Source organism: Sinocyclocheilus anshuiensis, unplaced genomic scaffold, assembly GCF_001515605.1.
Source record: "Sinocyclocheilus anshuiensis isolate Anshui unplaced genomic scaffold, SAMN03320099.WGS_v1.1 scaffold478, whole genome shotgun sequence".
NCBI lineage: Eukaryota > Metazoa > Chordata > Actinopteri > Cypriniformes > Cyprinidae > Sinocyclocheilus > Sinocyclocheilus anshuiensis.
Window position 1 is genome coordinate 1,728,986 of NW_015542376.1, and position 19,209 is coordinate 1,748,194.

The 19,209-nt window shown below is 37.3% G+C and overlaps 1 protein-coding gene across 1 annotated transcript in view; it reads right to left on the minus strand.

The window, feature by feature from the left end:
* Positions 1-19,209, minus strand: part of LOC107692300 (netrin receptor UNC5D-like) — a 231,266-nt gene that overhangs the window by 192,879 nt on the left and 19,178 nt on the right. The window lies entirely within an intron of this gene.

Sequence of the window (19,209 nt, forward strand, 5' to 3'; positions counted from 1 at the left end):
GGGTGGGGGGGGGGGATATCATTTGAAAAGGACAAAATGGTTCAGAGTCCTTTTATTATTATTTTTTTATCCTGGTAGCAAAGGAGACAAGAAAAACACCAGAAAGACAGAACAAGTGGAAGTGGAAGAAAAGGGACAAAATATGAATCAATAATTGAACAGTGAAGTCTCTTGAGTTTTGCGCTGTCATATGTAGACGTGTCAACTCAGACAGACTAAACCCAGGAGAGACAACGAGAGAAAGACACGTACAGGCGCACATGCCCGCTCGCACCTCATTTAGATACTGCTAACAATTAGACGGCTCAATCAATAAACAATACTGTCCTGTTCTGATGCTTTAACAGATGGCAAACATGGAACCATGCCTCGGGAAAGTCCTCTAAAGTTAAATGCACTTTTAAAAGTTTGGCTTCCCTGAGGGCCAGAAGCTATCCTCTCGAAACTGTGATTCATAGACCCACCTTAAGTCGACTTTCCGTGCGATATGATTTATGTCTGAGAGACCCCCAAAGGCACATTGAAGTTCAAAAGACTTGACATACAATTAAATGCAAGCAATGCCTGGAAGATATTTTGAGGGTTTTTTTGGAGGTAAAAATTAACTCCAGAGTGATAATGATGTAATAATGATCCAAGGAGAGTGGGTTATTGATTTTGCTTTGCAAACAAAGATGAAAAGCAGTGATCAATGGATAAAAATCTTTCATCTGCGTAAGTAAATGTATCGCCTTAAGTTACTTTAGATCTGGAAAATTGGAAAGGCTGCATTGCTGAGCCTGGATGAGCATGTGAGTCCTATTTACTATAAAATAAGCCATTAAATCATTGTGAAGTTTTCCAAACATAGCTCTTTTTATAGAGATTACAGGTAAACCTGGAGCAACACCAGCTGGAAACTGTATACTGCTTCAACACGGCTCATTGTTTAATTCTCTGGACCTCGGAACGCTTATTTAATGCCAGTGACTTAATTAAAAAGTGCAGTCAGTGAATACAAGTCCATTTTGTTTCATCAAAACTTCCTGTTTGAAACAAATCTCCAGTACACTACAAATCTAAGCTCTCCTATGCAAATCTAGGAAGGGGTTTTCAAACACTGATTAACTCCCAGTTAAAGGGATAGTTCACCTTCAGTTGCTGGGACCAGCAACTGAAGGTGAACTGTCCCTTTAATATGATCAACACTGATTTCAAAATACTAAGGATGTATATTTTAACTGCTCACATACTCAACAGATAAATCAATGTGTTTTCTGATACGTAATAAAATTAAACAATTATTGTATTCTCAAGATTGATCACACTTCCAAGTATTTGTTCCACAGCACATGCACATTCGTAAAGATTACAATAGCAATCACAACCTTATCTACTGAGGCCTTACTCCACCTGTGGTTAGAGACCACCATGGCTATTATGAAAGGCCTGCATCCATCAAAGCTGATCCATCAGGATCAATAAGGTTCAATAATGTCTTCCTCACAAAGAACACTGAGGCGGGTGTAAGGACACATATGAAATAAATAAGCTTTCCATTGATGTAAAGTTTGTTAGGATTGGACAATATTTGGCCGAGATACAACTAAAATCTGGAATCTGAGGGTGCAAAAAAATCAAAATACTGAGAAAATCGCCTTTCAAAGTTCTCCAAATTAAGTTCTTAGCAATGAATATTACTAATCAAAAATTAAGTTTTGATATATTTACGGTAGTAAATTTACAAAATATCTTCATGGAACATGTTATTTACTTAATATCCTAATGATTTTTGGCATAAAAGAAAAATCGTTACGGTAGGAAATTTACAAAATATCTTCATGGAACATTGAATTCTTATTTACTTAATATCCTAATGATTTTTGGCATAAAAGAAAAATCGATAATTTTGACCCATACAATGTTTTTTTTTTTGGCTATTGCTAAAAATATACCCAAGCGACTTAAGACTGGTTTTGTGGTCCAGGGTCACATATGGAGATAACAACTGAGTCTAACTGAGATTATTGAAAACAGAAAGATATAATAAGGTGAGCTACATAATTTCTTGGTCCACTTCAAGGTTGTTTCTACATCTTATCTAAAAATAATTTTTATTGCCAGTGTGGGTATTTTGATGCACTATTCTTGGTAAAGCTCTTTGGCTACAATTTTTATTGTGAAAAGTGCCATGACTTACAGTAAGCAATATCACACTCACAACATAAAGTTAAAATCAAGTAACTTATGTTTTAGACTGTATTTAGTCAGTTAGTTTAGAGATTTTTACTCTGTCAAAACAGTCCCAAAAGAAGCAGTAAAAGAAGCATGCTTTTTTTCTGTCACCAAGGAATAGCAATTTTCTTTCCCTTCTCTATGCATTCAGCTCCATTCCAGGTTTTATATCCTACCCCTACTTTCAAAAAAACTCACTTCACTCTCCAGTCAAAAAAAATAATAAATAAAATAAAATAAAATATCCAAAAATTCTTAAATTCCACTCCGCACTGCTTATATACTATGCATCTCTCTGCATGATTTGTATCACCTGACCGCTGCAACGCCATGCGGAAAAGCTCAAAATAGCGGTGGCTTCAGCAGAAAAATGTTTAGCAATTACTAAAATTGACTGTTGTTAATATTTTACTAATCCAAGATTAATATGAAAATAAACAAGACGGTTTAAACAAGGCGGTTTAATTTATCTAGCACAGATATAACAAATGTTGAGTGTCCTGCTAGATAAACTTTTACAAGTTTTTGTAAAAGTGTAAAATGCGGTGTTCATGGCATTCCAGACAAAAGAAAGTTGTCCTGGTACTGTTGGGCTGTTTATCAAAACTCTCATCCATTCAAATGTAAGGACTGGAAGGTGTGTTCATGCTGTCTTGTAATTATCTCTATTACTAGATGACAAGACAGACATTCAACTCGGAGCTTTCGGAATTATCCATTTCTATGGCAACACTATTACAACCGAAATTAATCTGTGTAATTTGAATAATCATTAGACAAAACCACGCTATAACAAGTAATGGTTCTTATGCAAATGCTTTATTAAAAACTTGTAAAAGTTTATCTAGCAGGACACTCAACATTTGTTATATCTGTGCTAGATAAATTAAACCGCCTTGTTTAAACCGTCTTGTTTATTTTCATATTAATCTTGGATTAGTAAAATATTAACAACAGTCAATTTTAGTAATTGCTAAACATTTTTCTGCTGAAGCCGCCGCTATTTTGAGCTTTTCCGCATGGCGTTGCAACGGTCAGGTGATACAAATCAGAGCTTTACATGTTTATGAGTTCCATGAGGATGTGAACACAAGTCAGAATCTTATAATTACAGTGATTCTGGCATGGCTCTGTCACATTGCACACACACACAAGGGACGAGGAGACGCTGGAGAATATGTTGACATGACTTTATTTGCACCAAGGAACCAAGGGAGACGAACACAGGAAGACGTTCACAGGAAGACGTACAACAGCGGACAGAGAACTTGGGACTGGGAACACATTTTATACACACACAGGAGGAGGGGATGACGAGACACACCTGGGAGCAATAAACCATCATGGGGAACACCTGGGACAAATTAAACATGGGAAAGGAACACCTGGGGAGCAAGACACAGACAAAACATGGAACAGAGTCTGACAGGCATGAATCAACTTAATTGTTATATAACAATAAATAATTGAATAGCACAGGGTTAAACAGGTTAGAATAGGATACCGATTTCTAGTTTTCTGTAAATGATTCTGGTTTGTAATGGTCTAAGTTTGTAATGGCTAAGAATAAGAAAGTATGTAAATAAATCTGCAAAGGATTTAAGGACATGCTCACTGCTGGTGAAGACTCAGGCGTGCATATGTCTCCATGTTTTCTGCCTGATGGTGTCCTCAGAGAATAGCCTATAACATGTGCAAACATTACTTCACAAATGATTCACCACTCTTTGACTCAGAGCAGGTCTGTGCTAAAGGGACAGTTGCAAAAAATATTTTCATATTTCCCAGACTGGATGGAGGAAGCCTGAGAGTAAAATTTTTCAGCGTCTTTGTTGAACAAGTGAGTCACAGAGCCATTCAGATCCTTAGCACATATGCTCTGAGATGACAAACTAAGAAAATTGTGATGAAAACAGAATGACAAAGCAAACTTTACATGTACAACAAATAGTCTGACAGAGAGTGAAAAGATAGAACTGTGATTAATCAAAGAGAAGAAACAAGAAATCAGTCCAACAAACCATCAAAAGAGAACTAGTCATGAGTGAAGGATGTATGTGTACAAAAGAAAAAGTGAGAGAAAGAGAGGTAAGCATATCTGAGAAGGTGTGAAAAAAGCAAGTGAGAGCAGAGGAAAACTGTCAGTTTAAGGAATAAATGAGAAAGGCTTACCTTCACTTTAATAAAAAAAAAGTGTCAGAGTAATGGGAACTGATTCTTTTGAAAATACAGTGGTGTCAAATAATGTGAGAGAACTAGTGAAAATCCTCCTGTTTTGCATTTTCTAATTTAAATATATTCATTTGGTAATTTAAAAAAATACCACAGTTAATCACACCCCCTCTCCCATAGGTAACATCATAATAAGGAATTTGCATACCACCAATGCAATACAAGCTTGAATGACCACCTTTACCAGCGCACCTACACCATTTACAGCTTTAATTATATCACAGTATCAAAATATTAAGTGGCAAAACTGTTTTCAACTTTGATCATAACTGAAGACCAGAGTAATAGCTGATGAAATTCAGAGAAATAAATAAATAGAATATATTACAGACAATTCCCTTTGAAAACCCTTCAGACAGTCAGATAATGGCATCCTCAGTCATCAATGGCATCCTCAGTTGGCAGGAGCTGACCATGACAGGCATACATTGAGCAGCACTGACACATCGCTTGCATTGCTTGTTGGTTTGATGTGGTTTGATTGCATAAAATGTATGTCCAATTCCTTGGTAAATCTCATCATCATGCACCCCGATCACAATCACCACATAAACATGGCCATTCTGCTATAATCACAACCCTGATTGTGGTAATCTGCGGTTTCTCTAATGCAGTTAGATCGCTCAGTTACGGAACAGATGATACTATATAGCAGCATCAGTTTTAGCCTCCGTTGCCGGCAGCAGCCCTTGTTGCTGTTCTTCTTTCAATAATTGTTTTCGATTCCTCTGCTTCTTGTCATTATAAGCTGAAATGCTTCCAGCAGACAGTGATTGGCTGAGTAAAAACAGCGCAGACAGGGAATATGAGCTAGACAAAGTAGAGAGTAAAGTTGCTGAGCATCAGGCTAAAATGTAGCAGTGGAGTTATGAATGTAACAAAAAGTGCAGAGCTTTCATGTTAAGAAAAACCTTAAAAAGACCGAAAAGACAGAAGCAGATTTTCATGATCTCCTGAGTCCTAACAAACTTGGTTCAGTAAGATCAGGGAATGTTTTAAGGTGATACGTGTCACTTTTTCAATGTTGAAAACTTTTTATGGCTTTTTGTGCAGAGACAGCTGCAAGTAAGCCATTTGTAGGCTGACTTTCCCAAAAGCTGTAAACACTGTGGCCCTATGGAGCTGTCAATATTTGAACAAAGGCAGATGAGGGAAGACCTGTTTGGAAATTTTATTTCTGCGATTCTGTTTCATATGGTGGAAATTCTACACTGTACAAAAAAATAATAATTTTTTTCATTTACTTTTTCTTCTGTTCAGACTTCTTTGTTCTTTGGCTTCATGACAAAAAAAACATAATTGATAAATTTTTCAACCAGCACTATTTAAAATGTCAGGAGAGCAAAAGTAGATGCAGAATATTAATGAACAAAAATTTGAATGAGTATTCACAGATTTGACAGACTAAAATGAAAGCAGAAAAATATATATGAATCAAGCTTGTGAGCCAGTTGAGTCTCAGTGTTTAATTTCCTTTGGGTGTCAGATAAAATGCTTGAAATTAGACAGCAGTTCTTGGCTTCTAACATGTACCTTCACATTTACACAGATATGGACAAACACATATACATATATGAGTTTTCTACTTCTCTGTCCACACTGAATGAGAAACAGCGGTCCGATACAACACAATAATGGCCAATTAGAACATATTTGACCGGTAAAATACAGTTATATGGAGGGGAAATTTTGGAACCAATGAAATTTTACAGTGGGCGAGGCTAACTGATCCAACAGGAACATTATATATATTCAAAATTTATCAAATATTTGCAGGAAAAAATATAATTATTCCTTCCCTCCTGTTTTTTTTTCTTTCTATCTATCTACCTTCTTTCCTTACTTCCTTCCTTTCATCCCACCTTCTCTGATCCTGGTGACTTCGGAACAGACAGAATTGGCTGCTGGTTGGTGGACGTGGGTAAGAGAAATAAACAAAGCTGCTCTCTGGCCCATGTGCAGGCGGAGAAGAATGAAGGAGAGGAAGAGAAACCTGCAGGGAAACAAAAGAGAAAGCACATGTGCACAAGAGAGAGAGACGAATGGAGAGGTACCGAACCAAGGAAGTGAAAGTCAGAAAGAGACGCAGGCCTCCGGGCGATGCTTGTTCCTTATCCAAACGAAAGACGAAGAGTGAAATGGAAGGATGATGTGAGAAAAAAGAGCTGGTGGGTGTGCTGAGGGTGGAGGTCTGGGGAGGCACGTGGTGGGACGTCCTCAGGAGAGATGTGCGATAAACACCAAGAGTAGATCACGCACTGACATTTTGGCTTTAACCTTCATGACCTCCACCCAACACTCATATGTGATGTTGCTTTCATATCCCTCCTCCTCATCTTCCTCCAGTCTTGGCACAATAATTGGCTGTAGATAAGCTCGCGCACAAGCAATTAATGCCAAAAAAGATAAATAAATAAAAATACAAATTTATATCAAATATCAGTCTACATCTGCTAGCACAAAAACCATAAATGTTTCAATAGTTCACCATTACACCAATCTCTTCCAACCAGAGCCTACGTGGACAGTAAGATAAGCCGTCTCCCATGTCTACACTAATGGGCAGTGAAACATCAGGCCAGATTCATTACAATGCATTCCAATCTTGGCACATATGAGTGGACCTGTAATGAGGGGGAGCAGAGAAGGGAATCGACAAGAAAAATAAAACCAAAAACACATTTCATTCCATATTCTGTAGCCAGGACCGTGCCTGTATGAGGCCAAATAGACAGATTAAAGTAGCAAAATAAATAGAAGCTTGTGTATGATGAGAGACCATCGATCTCCACATAAAAATAACAACATCTCAGCTCTGTACCTGACACTGGAGGGCCAAACAGCTGATGAAAATCAATATGGTGGTTCAGGGATTGACCACAAGAATGACACAGTGTGTTTGATGGAGAAAGAGTGATGCAGCTCTTATGATAATCTATCAGCAAGAGTTTTTGTGGGAAGAGTTTTCAAATAAAACAGATACACAGACATGTTCAGTATACTTACAAATGTACAACTTACTTGAAGGTTAATAGTTAGCAATTAGCACATAAGCTACAGAGTTCCAGGCATACATCAATGTTAGGGAAATGTTTAAGGAAAATAATTTTGATATTTAGATATTTAGATTAACCATAAACAAACATTCCCAAAACACTGCATGACAGCATTGTTTTTTGTTTTGTTTTGTTTTTGTTTTTTTGACAACCTAAAAATAACTTAAACTGAATGTTAAATAATGGCTATTTTTAGGTTTTTGTTTTTTATAACCATAAGCAAACCTTCCCACAACATTACTAAGAGTGCACCCGAAAATTGCTGACAAGTCTTTGGAGGGCAGAATTTTGGAAAGAGGGAGCAGTGGAAGCTAGGAAACAGCTAAAAATTGAATATAACAATTTCCCTATTAGGGCACATTCACTTGCTGTGTTCAAACAAGCCATGAACAAAGACAACATGGTAGACCCAACACACAGCATCACAGTCGGATCCCCTGATCTTGAAGAGTTCAGAGAGACAGAGACCCCTGTCTGCCAATGAGCTTGGTAATTAGCACCAAATGGAAGGATGCTGACTTTTCTATGCTGCAGGGCTCTCTGGATTTCAAGGTAAAACAAGCAGTGAGCCATCACAAAGTGTTTATCGGGACATTTATTCTTAGACCATTCTTAAAGGTTACAAAACTGAGCCGTCAAACAGCATGTTCGTCACTTTCCTCCTTAAAACCAAACAGTGAGCAAGGAGAATTGCCGCAAAAAAAGACTCTTCATGAGATCAGGGAATGGAAATTTGGGATTGGTGTAGAGGAAGTGTAGCCAAACGTCATAATCAGCCAAGCTTACTTGAAGGTTGGAGTTGTTGTGCAACATTAGCACATATGCTAGGACAGCCATGCTGCTGCATGCAAATACAGCACATTCCCTTTATGCTACTGTACGGTTCTCATTTGTTTTGGGGAACAAATTCAAAAACATTCTTTTTAGGTTTTATTTTTTAAACAATAAACTATAGTTCCATAATTGTTGAATGGAGGTTTTTATGTGATATAAAGAACTTAAACAGAACATTAAATAACTGTTCTCTAGTAACTTTCCCAGAACATTTCGGAGGTTAGAAAACAATTACTGATCAGTGTTACAGATGACAAGCTGTAACCTCATACCCAGCCATCAACTGCTATTTTCAAGACATTTATCGGTCTTTTAGCTGAACTGTCTTAACAAGCTGTATTGTATGAAACAGATATGCTAGTAAACTAGTCACTCCAATCAATAATAAATGAAAGAACGGAAAGGTGCATTTGGAGATGGAAAAAGTAGTATAATAGACTCTGGCCAGATGTGAGCTAAAATATCCTAAGAACTTAAAGATCTCCCCAAGATGCTTGAGGCCAGCTTTTGAGAACTACAGCCTGAGGTATAATATGGTGTTAAACTAACCTTTGGATAAAGGTCTTGGAAATACAATGTAGGAACAAACCTCACGTGGCTTGTCCAGATTTATCAAAGGTGGACATAGTCAAAGTCAACAAAGTAAATTTTCAAGCAAGTCAATGCCCTCTATACCTTCTTGGCTCTGTTAAGGATAGCCTATGGACCAAAAAGTCAAATGGGATTTGAAACATCAAATCTATCTATCTACATTTCTGACACTGCATTCATTTCATTCTCTGCCTCTTTTTCCTTTTAAATATTTATAACGCTAAGCCAGCCAACTAAAGGCTTCAAACCAATAACCTAATGGTCCTGTTGCTGTGGCATGTTCTTCACCCAGGGGCTGTGGATATAACCACTCTGACATGTAAGAAATATGAATGATGTACAGCTTGTCGGCAGCCTGTGCGATCTGTGAGCACAACAGGCCAAAACACACCCTGATGAGAGCAAGAAACAAGCTGCCACAGATTAAAGTATTACACTACAAAGACAGCATGAATTACCAAAGGCCTCACCCAAAGACCTTAAAGCCCCCAACACAAGAGCTACTCACCACCCCTACGGCACTAATCAGGCTTTAATCAGACCCTAACTAATTACTGTTTCATCAGTATATATCGTGAGGAACAGCTAACAGCTTCTTTCCCCATTACATTTAAATAGGTCTGTTTTGGAAACTACAACTCCAAACAATGAAGGGCTGAACAAACCTAAAACCTCTCGCAGAACAAAAGAGGTTCATTAAGGATGAAGGCAAGTGGATGGCGAATACTAAGTGATGGATGATCTACGGGGGTAGAGGAGTAGTCACAGGGTACTGAAGTTTGTTATTGCTCAATGTCATTCTAAAGGCAAGAGCCTCCTTTTCAATTCATGAGTGTGAATTTGAACTGAATTGGCCACACAGGCCAACTACTGAGCACCCAGTTAGCTACTAGATCCTTGGCTTAGTATGTAAGAAGAAACTGTGAGAGGACAGGGATTGAGTAAGTTTGAGCAAAGTCTTAAACTGGAAAGCATTCTGGTCCCATCTCATATTTGACTTTCTTCTCATAATACCCCCCTCCAAAACTTCAAGGGGTCTGACACGGCAAGCAATCTACCTAGGGAGAGACCCCTGAAGATCAAAGGTCTCTTCAACATACGAGGGCTTCGTCTCTGAGTGTACGAGCTGAGTATTCAGGGCAGAATACCACAGAAACCTGGGGAGATATGGTACTTCCCTAGCTCCCCACTCTCATTCTAGAAACACTATGGAGAGGTTAATGCAGAGCTACCAGTAGAGGATGGGGAAGGATGGAGGGAAAAGACAGAGACAGTCAGAGGGAGGAGATGAAAAGAGAGAATGAGAAGTGGTGGAGTAAATCAAGGTATGGTGGGGTGCATCAAAGTTTGTTTTTAGATACACCTGAAAGTTCTTCCAGAAAATTTCTACTGTACTATTTCCTGTGTTTTGTGGTCTATTTTTAATTCAAATGCCATGATGACAATCCTGCCACTAATGATACAACCAGACTATCTTAGTTTGGCACTGTTGCTGTCAGTCCAGAGTTGCTGGCATTTCTCAACAAGCAATTACAGGAACATGTTCACTTTACAATTTTCCACATTATGTCAGAGGCCATCCAGCCCAATCTAACTTGTACCTGGGTAAACTTTTCTCAGACAACTTCCTGACTTCTTCTACCAGGCTAAAAAAAAAAAAAAACTGCTGGGCGAAGGGAAACGAAGCAATGCAGCCTTAGCAGACACCTGGAGCAGGGTCACATCCCTCACCTTCCATACTACAGAGACACTGTGGCATCTCACTCGATCCTAATGACATTACCGAAGTGGTTTTGGCCATGCTGTGTGCCTCTGACATTTAAATTGACTCTGTAAATTGCATCGGCGTGACACGGAATGAGACGAGCAATGGGCAGTATTGACTTATCTGCAGCTGAGGAAGCTTCATTTAAAATTGGAGAGATCTCAAAGACTCCGCGTGGTCAGGATGGATTCATATGCGTTGTTTCCGCCACACAAGGGGATCACAGACACTACAGTCGCCACTCTGTAATCAACCTGATTAATTATTATTAGGCCTGGAGGCAGTATGATGTGTAAAGTAATCAAACATGGGCAAAATTGCAAGTGCCTGATATTTACAGAGGCCAGTGATTATTATTCTTTTCTCTTTCTCTTAGCTTTTTTCCCTAGATTGTTTCCCACAAGCATGGAATGTCACAGTAAGCGCTGATTTATAGATGCTATTATTTTACCCATCCAAAGGATACTTGTAATGGCCACTATTAGTCAGTTATAGGTGTGTTTTAATGGCCTGATGTGGTTAAGCTGAATTCTCGGCTGTGCGCTGGGGTCTATGAAGATGTGATGGCAGCCGCCGCAGTGTAATAACAGAGCAGCAGCTGGAGGGCTAGGTTTGACTGCGCCTGCACCGAGAGCAAAATGCCATAAAAACAGCAGTTTACAATTCTCGGCTGTACGCTGGGGTCTATGAAGATGTGATGGCAGCCGCCGCAGTGTAATAACAGAGCAGCAGCTGGAGGGCTAGGTTTGACTGCGCCTGCACCGAGAGCAAAATGCCATAAAAACAGCAGTTTACTAGCAGGGCCCTGTGTAAACATTCATTCTCCTTAAGTCACACACACATACATATACATTCAAGGAGACACATGCAGTGTGATTGAGAGCAGCAATCTTTGTCTGCTCTCTGTTTTTCACTTCTCAGAATCTAAATTTATGAGCAGCAATGTGCAAACCTGGAGGCATCGTAACTGCCGTGTATTCGGGAAAATGCTAATATTTACTTGTGTGTATATCTGCAGGATAAGCTATTGCTGAGGTTTGTGTAGCTCCCAATGGGAGACAGTAACAAAGTATTTTTACTCTGTTCTTAAGTATTTGTCTTTCTTTTTTTAATGTTATTTTGTGAAACTTTTAGTTTTACTCCATTATGTTCCAACGCATAATATATCTTGCTTGTAAAGAAATAAAAAATTTTGCAGGTGATAACAATCAAGCCAATGCAAACCACCATGCCACAACATGTGACAACCAATGCCATTCGGCATCTTTATGGATGTAAAATATTTGATCAGAAATTATTTATAATTTACCTAAATAGCTTGTTAAAAAAAAAAAAAAAATCCCAATACAATGTACATATCAGTCAACCTAGCAACAAGACGAACACGGCAACATTACAGTAAAAATAATACTTAAGACCTCTTAGGTCATTTTCACTACGATCAATAAGATGCATAAATAAAATGTAATGTAATGTAATGTAATATAATATATAATTAGGGCTGGTAATTTAACGCGTTAATTAGATTAATTAATTACGGTGAAAAATAATGCATTAAAATTATTAACGCATTTAACGCACTTGCCTCGCCCCAGATCTACGTGGGTCATCTGACATTTCATACTGCTGATTGATGACAAATATGAGGCAGGGCAACAACTCACTGTGTGAGACTAGAGAACATAGTTAGAATGTCCCTAAAATTCAAGATATGGGGCAAAAATGCCCGTGTGAATAATTTGGCGCGTTGAACCATTGGCCAATGGCCATAGGCGCGTTGGATTTGAAGCGGCGCTGCACAGACCGATCAGTGTATGACATCAACATACTTTGATGTCATACACCGATCGGTCTGATGGTGATGATCCGCTTCAAGTCGAACAAGCCTAAAGATTCAATGGACCATTCATAAAGAACCATTTACTTCACTCCTGAATGAATCAGCCATTTGAACAAATCAAATGAATGAATAAATGACTTAATAGAAATTACTTAATCATTAAGTCATTTACCACCTACTGGCAGTTTTAGTTTATTATTTAGAGTATCATTTAATTAAATAAATAATTTCATATTTCCATAGTAATAATAATAAAAATAATTAAATAAATAATTAAAGGTATAGTTCACCCACCCAAAAATGACAATTGTGTCATCATTTACTCACCCTCATGGTCCAAAAGAGTGTATGTAATAAATTTTACCAAACAAAATATTTCTTGCTGAAGGTACTTTTTGTAATGTCTGTTTGATGCTTTATACAATAATGACTTTAAATTATCTTTTGGGAGAAATTTCTCAGCCAAATTTGATGTGCGATTAATTTGCAATTAATTTGATTAATTAATCGCCACATCATGTAACTAATTAGATTAAAAATTGTAATCGCTTACCAGCCTTAAATATAATATAATATAATATAATATAATATAATATAATATAATATAATCATATATGACTACTTCCTGCATAGAAAAGAATACATGAATGTATTTATACTTAAATAATTTTTTGAATTTAAATGTACATAATTTTATTATATTTCTCGATAAGACTCAATAGGAAGCATAAAAATAGGAAAAAATAATACATATTTTATTTAATAAAATAATACATCATTTTTATTCATAATTATATAATTTATATTTATAACAAATATTTATTATTAAATTTACATTTTTCAATACATTTAAAGTAAATTCATAAATTTGCATTCAAATATGCAAACAAGTACATCGTTGCAATGGGTGACATGAACATTAGGATGCAGCAATTAACCAATCAGAATCAAGCATTCCAGTGAACCGTGTAATAAACCAATTTTAATGTCCCCTCAAATCTCCGTGACTGACAATGTGGTCATGTAAACGCGGTAACCCGTTTTCTTTTATCGGAGTAAGCTCATAAACGGTGTAAGCATAAACCGGTCGACACAGGTAGTTTTTTGCCTCTTACCCCGATTTCGTGCAGCATGTAAACGCAATAACCCGCTTTCTGTCAGCTTATTGAAGTGCGCATGTGTGATAAGTGACAGGAAAGCATCCTTAGTGCAGATTTAAGGTCATCTATGCAACGTTTTGCAGTAAAGAAATAAGGAAATATATCACAAAAGCAGACTCGACTGCTCATCGAAAATGATAAAAGTGTTCTCATCTCGTGCAGCAGAAGTAGAAGAGATTCAGTCAAAACGCTGCATTAACTGCATGGGAGGATAATATATGAGCTGTAGGTTTTGCGCTGACATGTTGCAAGCTTTATTTAACATCACAACCGACAACATATGGAATACTCGGAGTCAGATACACAATTATTATATTTTGACGTCACTAAAGGGAAATAACCTGATTTATTAATAAAGTCATATAAACGCAGCTTACTTGCGTTGTCAGGTTACTGATGTGCATGTAAACGGGGAAAACTGGTTATTTTAATAAGCTGATATTTGTGAGTTATCAGCTTACTGGTGTGCATGTAAACGTGCTCAATGACTGGCTGATTGATGACTCGCAATAATGTCAGAGTGAGCTCTAACCTATCTTGTGTTCAAATGAAGCACATGATACTTTACCTCAAGTGCAATCTGTGTACCTCATCCACAACTCCTTAAGCAGGTACACATGCACACAGGTACGCGCACACTCATACACACACCGCTCCAAAGATCCAGCTATGACAATACTAGATAAAACACTTGAATGATGAGAAAAATGAGAAAAAGAGGGACGTTAAGTGCTCATTAAAGTATCTACAGGGTGAGACAGACAGTGGGAACTCAGCACTCTATGTGTTGCCGGAATCTGAAAGCGAGATAATTGGCCATTATGACAGTGGACGGCATGTCATTACCTTTTCATTAGCTGGCCTCCTCTCTTCCCAGGATTGCCCTGCACTACTGAGCAAGAAAAAGATGCCATTAATGTAATGTGGAATTAAGAGAGGCGAAGAAGAGCAGGACAGATAGGGCACGCACATACAGACACACTCTACTCGCTTACCCATCATTCTCTCCTTAAATGGAGCTGAGAGCGCGGGAGCAGACTGACACCAATTTAAAATCTGCAGCGATCAAATGAGGAGAGGAATGGAGAAAGCACATGTGTGGGTGGATTTGTGTATTCATATCAGTGTATACGTGTGTATATGTTTTCACACAGACATTCTTACAAGCGCATCTCTCTCCAAAAATGCCATATGATGGAGTGAAATGCAGCAGAACCCCTGGGAAATAGACAAAGAGGTGCACAAACAGATAAAGTTATGAGTTTTATGGGAAGGTTCAAAGACAGGCTGCTACAGCGCTGTCAAAACTCGTCTACGCCGACTTGGATCATGTATGTCAAGTCAATTTCCAAAACATTACTCACCATAAGCATTTTGCAACCTACGTTCCAGAAGATGCAACGAAATATGGGGCTCTGTTACATAATGAATACTCGCTCACAACATAGTTACTTGTCATTTAGCAGACACACTTTATCTAAACTGACTTACAGTACACTAATTGCAAGGAACATCCCACTAGAGCAATCCAAGGTTGAAGACCTTGTTGAAAAGCACAACAGTACAACAGTCCCTCCTACCAGCTATCGTTGCATTCACAACCCAGATTCATTAACACTATAGGCTGCTAGAATCATCATACATATGGAATACATACAAATGCCACATACAGGTTATGTATAGTGGTCGACCGATATGGGTTTTTTGACAGATATCGGCATCCGATATCTTGGAAAGCAGGGTGGCCGATGGCCGAAATAAAGATGATTTAATTTTATTTATTTTAATTTATATTTAAGAAATTTGAAATCATTTGAAATGGATTAAAATAATTGTGTAAAATAAACATACTTATACTTTAGAAGACAAAGCATTTTTCACAAATAAATAAATATTTAATAAAATCTAATTAAAAAGGAAGCAAACACTGTAACCAACAGGGATCGCAGTGTTCTGGGAAGTTTGTGTGCATTGGGAATCTTTTTTTTTTTAAATAAAGCCAAGGTAACACTAATTTTAAATACAGCACGCAATGAAAATGACATGAATATGACAGTGGACAAATGCATAAATTTATAATTTATGCATAATTTGAAATCACTAGTTTAAAGTTTGTCAATCTCGCGTCTCCAGTCAAGCAGAACTCTCCTCCTGTCAGCATTCAATTTACACGGACCGACCGTCACGCAGAGAACACGCGATCATGCAGGATACAAATGCACACTTCACAAGATCTCAACTAGATTCGACTAAGTCTGCAAGGTTTGTGAAATTAAATGTTCATTAGTCATTCAAAGATTTAAATGATATAAATGCGTATTTGCTGAATGCTGATGGCAAATGAGAAAGTATTATAATGTTTGCCTTTCTATTACTAATAATATTCAAGCAATCGTTATAATACTTTTTTGAATACATTTTAATTCCTTTGTTTAACAGTTCTATCTGATTATTAGATAGACTTCTATCCATATTAGACAGAACTGAACGACGACAGCTCTGAACGAAGGAGAATGTGAGCGGTGTGCGCTCAGGCACTGCCGTTCTCAGTGCCGTCAAAATAAAAGTCCGCTGCGCCGTCAAAATAAAATAAAAGTACAATCAAAATAAAAGTCCCACATCGAACACATCGGCCAAACAGAAAAAACTTATCGGCCGATGCCAATATTTGAAAATTGCCAAATATCGGCCAATATATCGGCCTTGGCAATATATCTGTCGACCACTAGTTATGTATATTTTATATAATGACATACATAGTACACACACTTATGTAACAAAATGTGTAAATTCTCTAGCATGTGTTTGTAAGCAGGTTTTGACCAATATGGCAGACGCGTTGACATAACATGGTAATTCAGCAATCATCTTTACTCAGTTCTCTACCCACATCCTGTTCACACATTCCTTGGAACATCTCTCTAAACATCTCTATAAATAAACCTTTTAATAGATTCAATTGATGCTTTTTGTCATGACCAGGGGAGGCATCTTATGGTTTGCTGGTGGAATAAACAATCAGTAGCACTCATTGTGTTCAGTAAATCGTATGACTGTGAGAAGCATCATTAGGTTGTTCTGAATTAATGGGCACTGGTGAAGATGCTTATTGGGGGACTAGATTAGACTGGAGTCCACACTGTCAAATTATAGATTCAGTTTGGACAGGTAGTGTGCAGCAGAGGCTCAGACCTGAGAGACGTACGGCTGTGTTTAATTGGTCCCTGATGCAAACCGACTTTAGGAAATGAAGAAAAGAAAGGAAGTGTGAAAGAGACAAGGGAAAAGTGAGGAAGACAGAAAAGAGAGAGGTCTCCAAACTAGAGGAAAACAACAAAAAGAAGCCAGGGGGAAGAGTGCGGGCGAGCATGATTCCTCTCTAATGTCTTCTGCTGTAGCTCCCCGCAATCGATTCTTCCAGTCTATTACTTTCAACTCACTCTCGCTTGCTACATCCCTTTTTCTCTTTCTCTTCATTTTTGGGTCTCTTGCTTTTCTTTTATAAAGATCACAATCAGTGTGGTTGTTTTGGGTGAAGTGCCTGAGAGGAAAAAAAGCGCGAGAAGAGCGAGACAAAGGGATGACACGGAGAAGAGGAGCAAATGCACTGCAAGACCTTACAGATTCAATTACATGTTTTGTGGAGATTCTCAACACATCTACAAGGTCATTATGAAAGTAACAAGTGCAATACTGCTCAAAGCAGGACTGGTCGTTGATTCTTCACAACAAACTCAATCTGAAACACGTACCTTGTTGCTAGGAGATGCGTGACAAATTAAAACAATGTTTTCTAAAACCAGTTCAAAATATCTTTGAAAGTTCAAAAAAGATTGATATCCTCCAACTGGATAGAATCATAATCTGCAGCTAAAAAAATCAGAGTCTGTGACCATCATACGCTACACAATTTTCTATTAAATGTCAGCTCAAATCTGCAGACTGGCTTTGACTTTCAACTAGAGTAAACTTGTCCAGAAAGTAAACTGGGGTAAAAATGTGTTCTAATTTGTTCTGTACATATGTTCTATCAATACACCAGTATGCATTGGCCATAGCCGCTAATTTACTCAAAAGATTATTTCGTTAGCACAGTCATTCATGACTGAAACGGCCCTAATTTAAAATACAAACATTTCAATTTAAAAGAAAACATCAATATCTTTTGTCAATGGTATGCAGGCGTAAATTAAAGTCCATATTGCACTGTTCATTGCAAGATCTCACCTCCCCGCAATTTTTTTCACAATAATTAAAAAAAATTATCTTTTGATTGAGCATTTTTTGTTTTTATTTTGTTCACCAAAAAGATTAATTCAGATTCATTAATTTGGTGACTTTTTCTAGAGGCTATATCAATACACCAGTATGCCAATGAGTGTGTCCTTAAATATTATTTAATAGAAAATGTCAATATCTTTTGTCTTTTTGCACTATTTATTGCAAGATTCCCTTTATTTCTGAATAATACAGAAAATTAATTTAAATAAATAAAATTTGATGAACTTAAAAGTTTTTTGGTTTTTTTTGCATATGCATGCATGGAAGCAACCGTGATCATGAAAGGTTAAAACAACTGCAATCTCTGTCCGCATACAGACAGATTGCAAGCATGACAGGTTTCAAACAAATTTCAAACTTGAACAGATCATCCAAGGTCACAGTGGCCTCAGGTGATGCAGGTGTGCTGTTTAGAAATTCAAAGAGTATACTAAACACGAACGGCTCTTCCTGTATTCGGTTTCCTTTGAAGCGTGCTACTGATGAAACGCCCTCTCCCTCTTGCTTGCACACTAACTTAGACCTCTTACAAATCTGACAGCTGTGCAGAACAGAGTGAGCTACTACCGATGGCTATTTGACAGGAAAAGCAACCTCATCACTCAGTAGTAAAAACTCTTATAAAATATGCATGATGAGCATTGCAGTGATACAGCCAGGTAGCCTGGGTACAACACTCAAAGAACAGACTGCTGGCATAGAGAGAGACAGAGAGAGAGAGAGAGAGAGAGAGAGAGAGAATTATTAGAGATTATTATTATTATTATTACTACTACTACTACTACTACTACTACTATTACTAAATAAACATCATATTTTATGAAATATATTTATATAAATGTTTCATTACTTTGTATTTTTTATTTTAAAAAAAGTAAAGTAAAATTATTTGTATTAATTTATTTAAATTATTTATATTAATTTATTAATATTATTAAATAAGTTTTATACTATATGTACGTATATATATATACAGGTGCATCTCAATAAATTAGAATGCCATGGAAAAGTTCATTTATTTCAGTAATTCAACTCAAATTGTGAAACTCGTGTATTAAATAAATTCAATGCACACAGACTGAAGTAGTTTAAGTCTTTGGTTCTTTTAATTGTGATGATTTTGGCTCACTTTTAACAAAAACCCACCAATTCACTATCTAAACCCACCAATTCACTATCAACAAATTAGAATACTTCATAAGACCAATAAAAAAAACATTTTTAGTGAATTGTTGG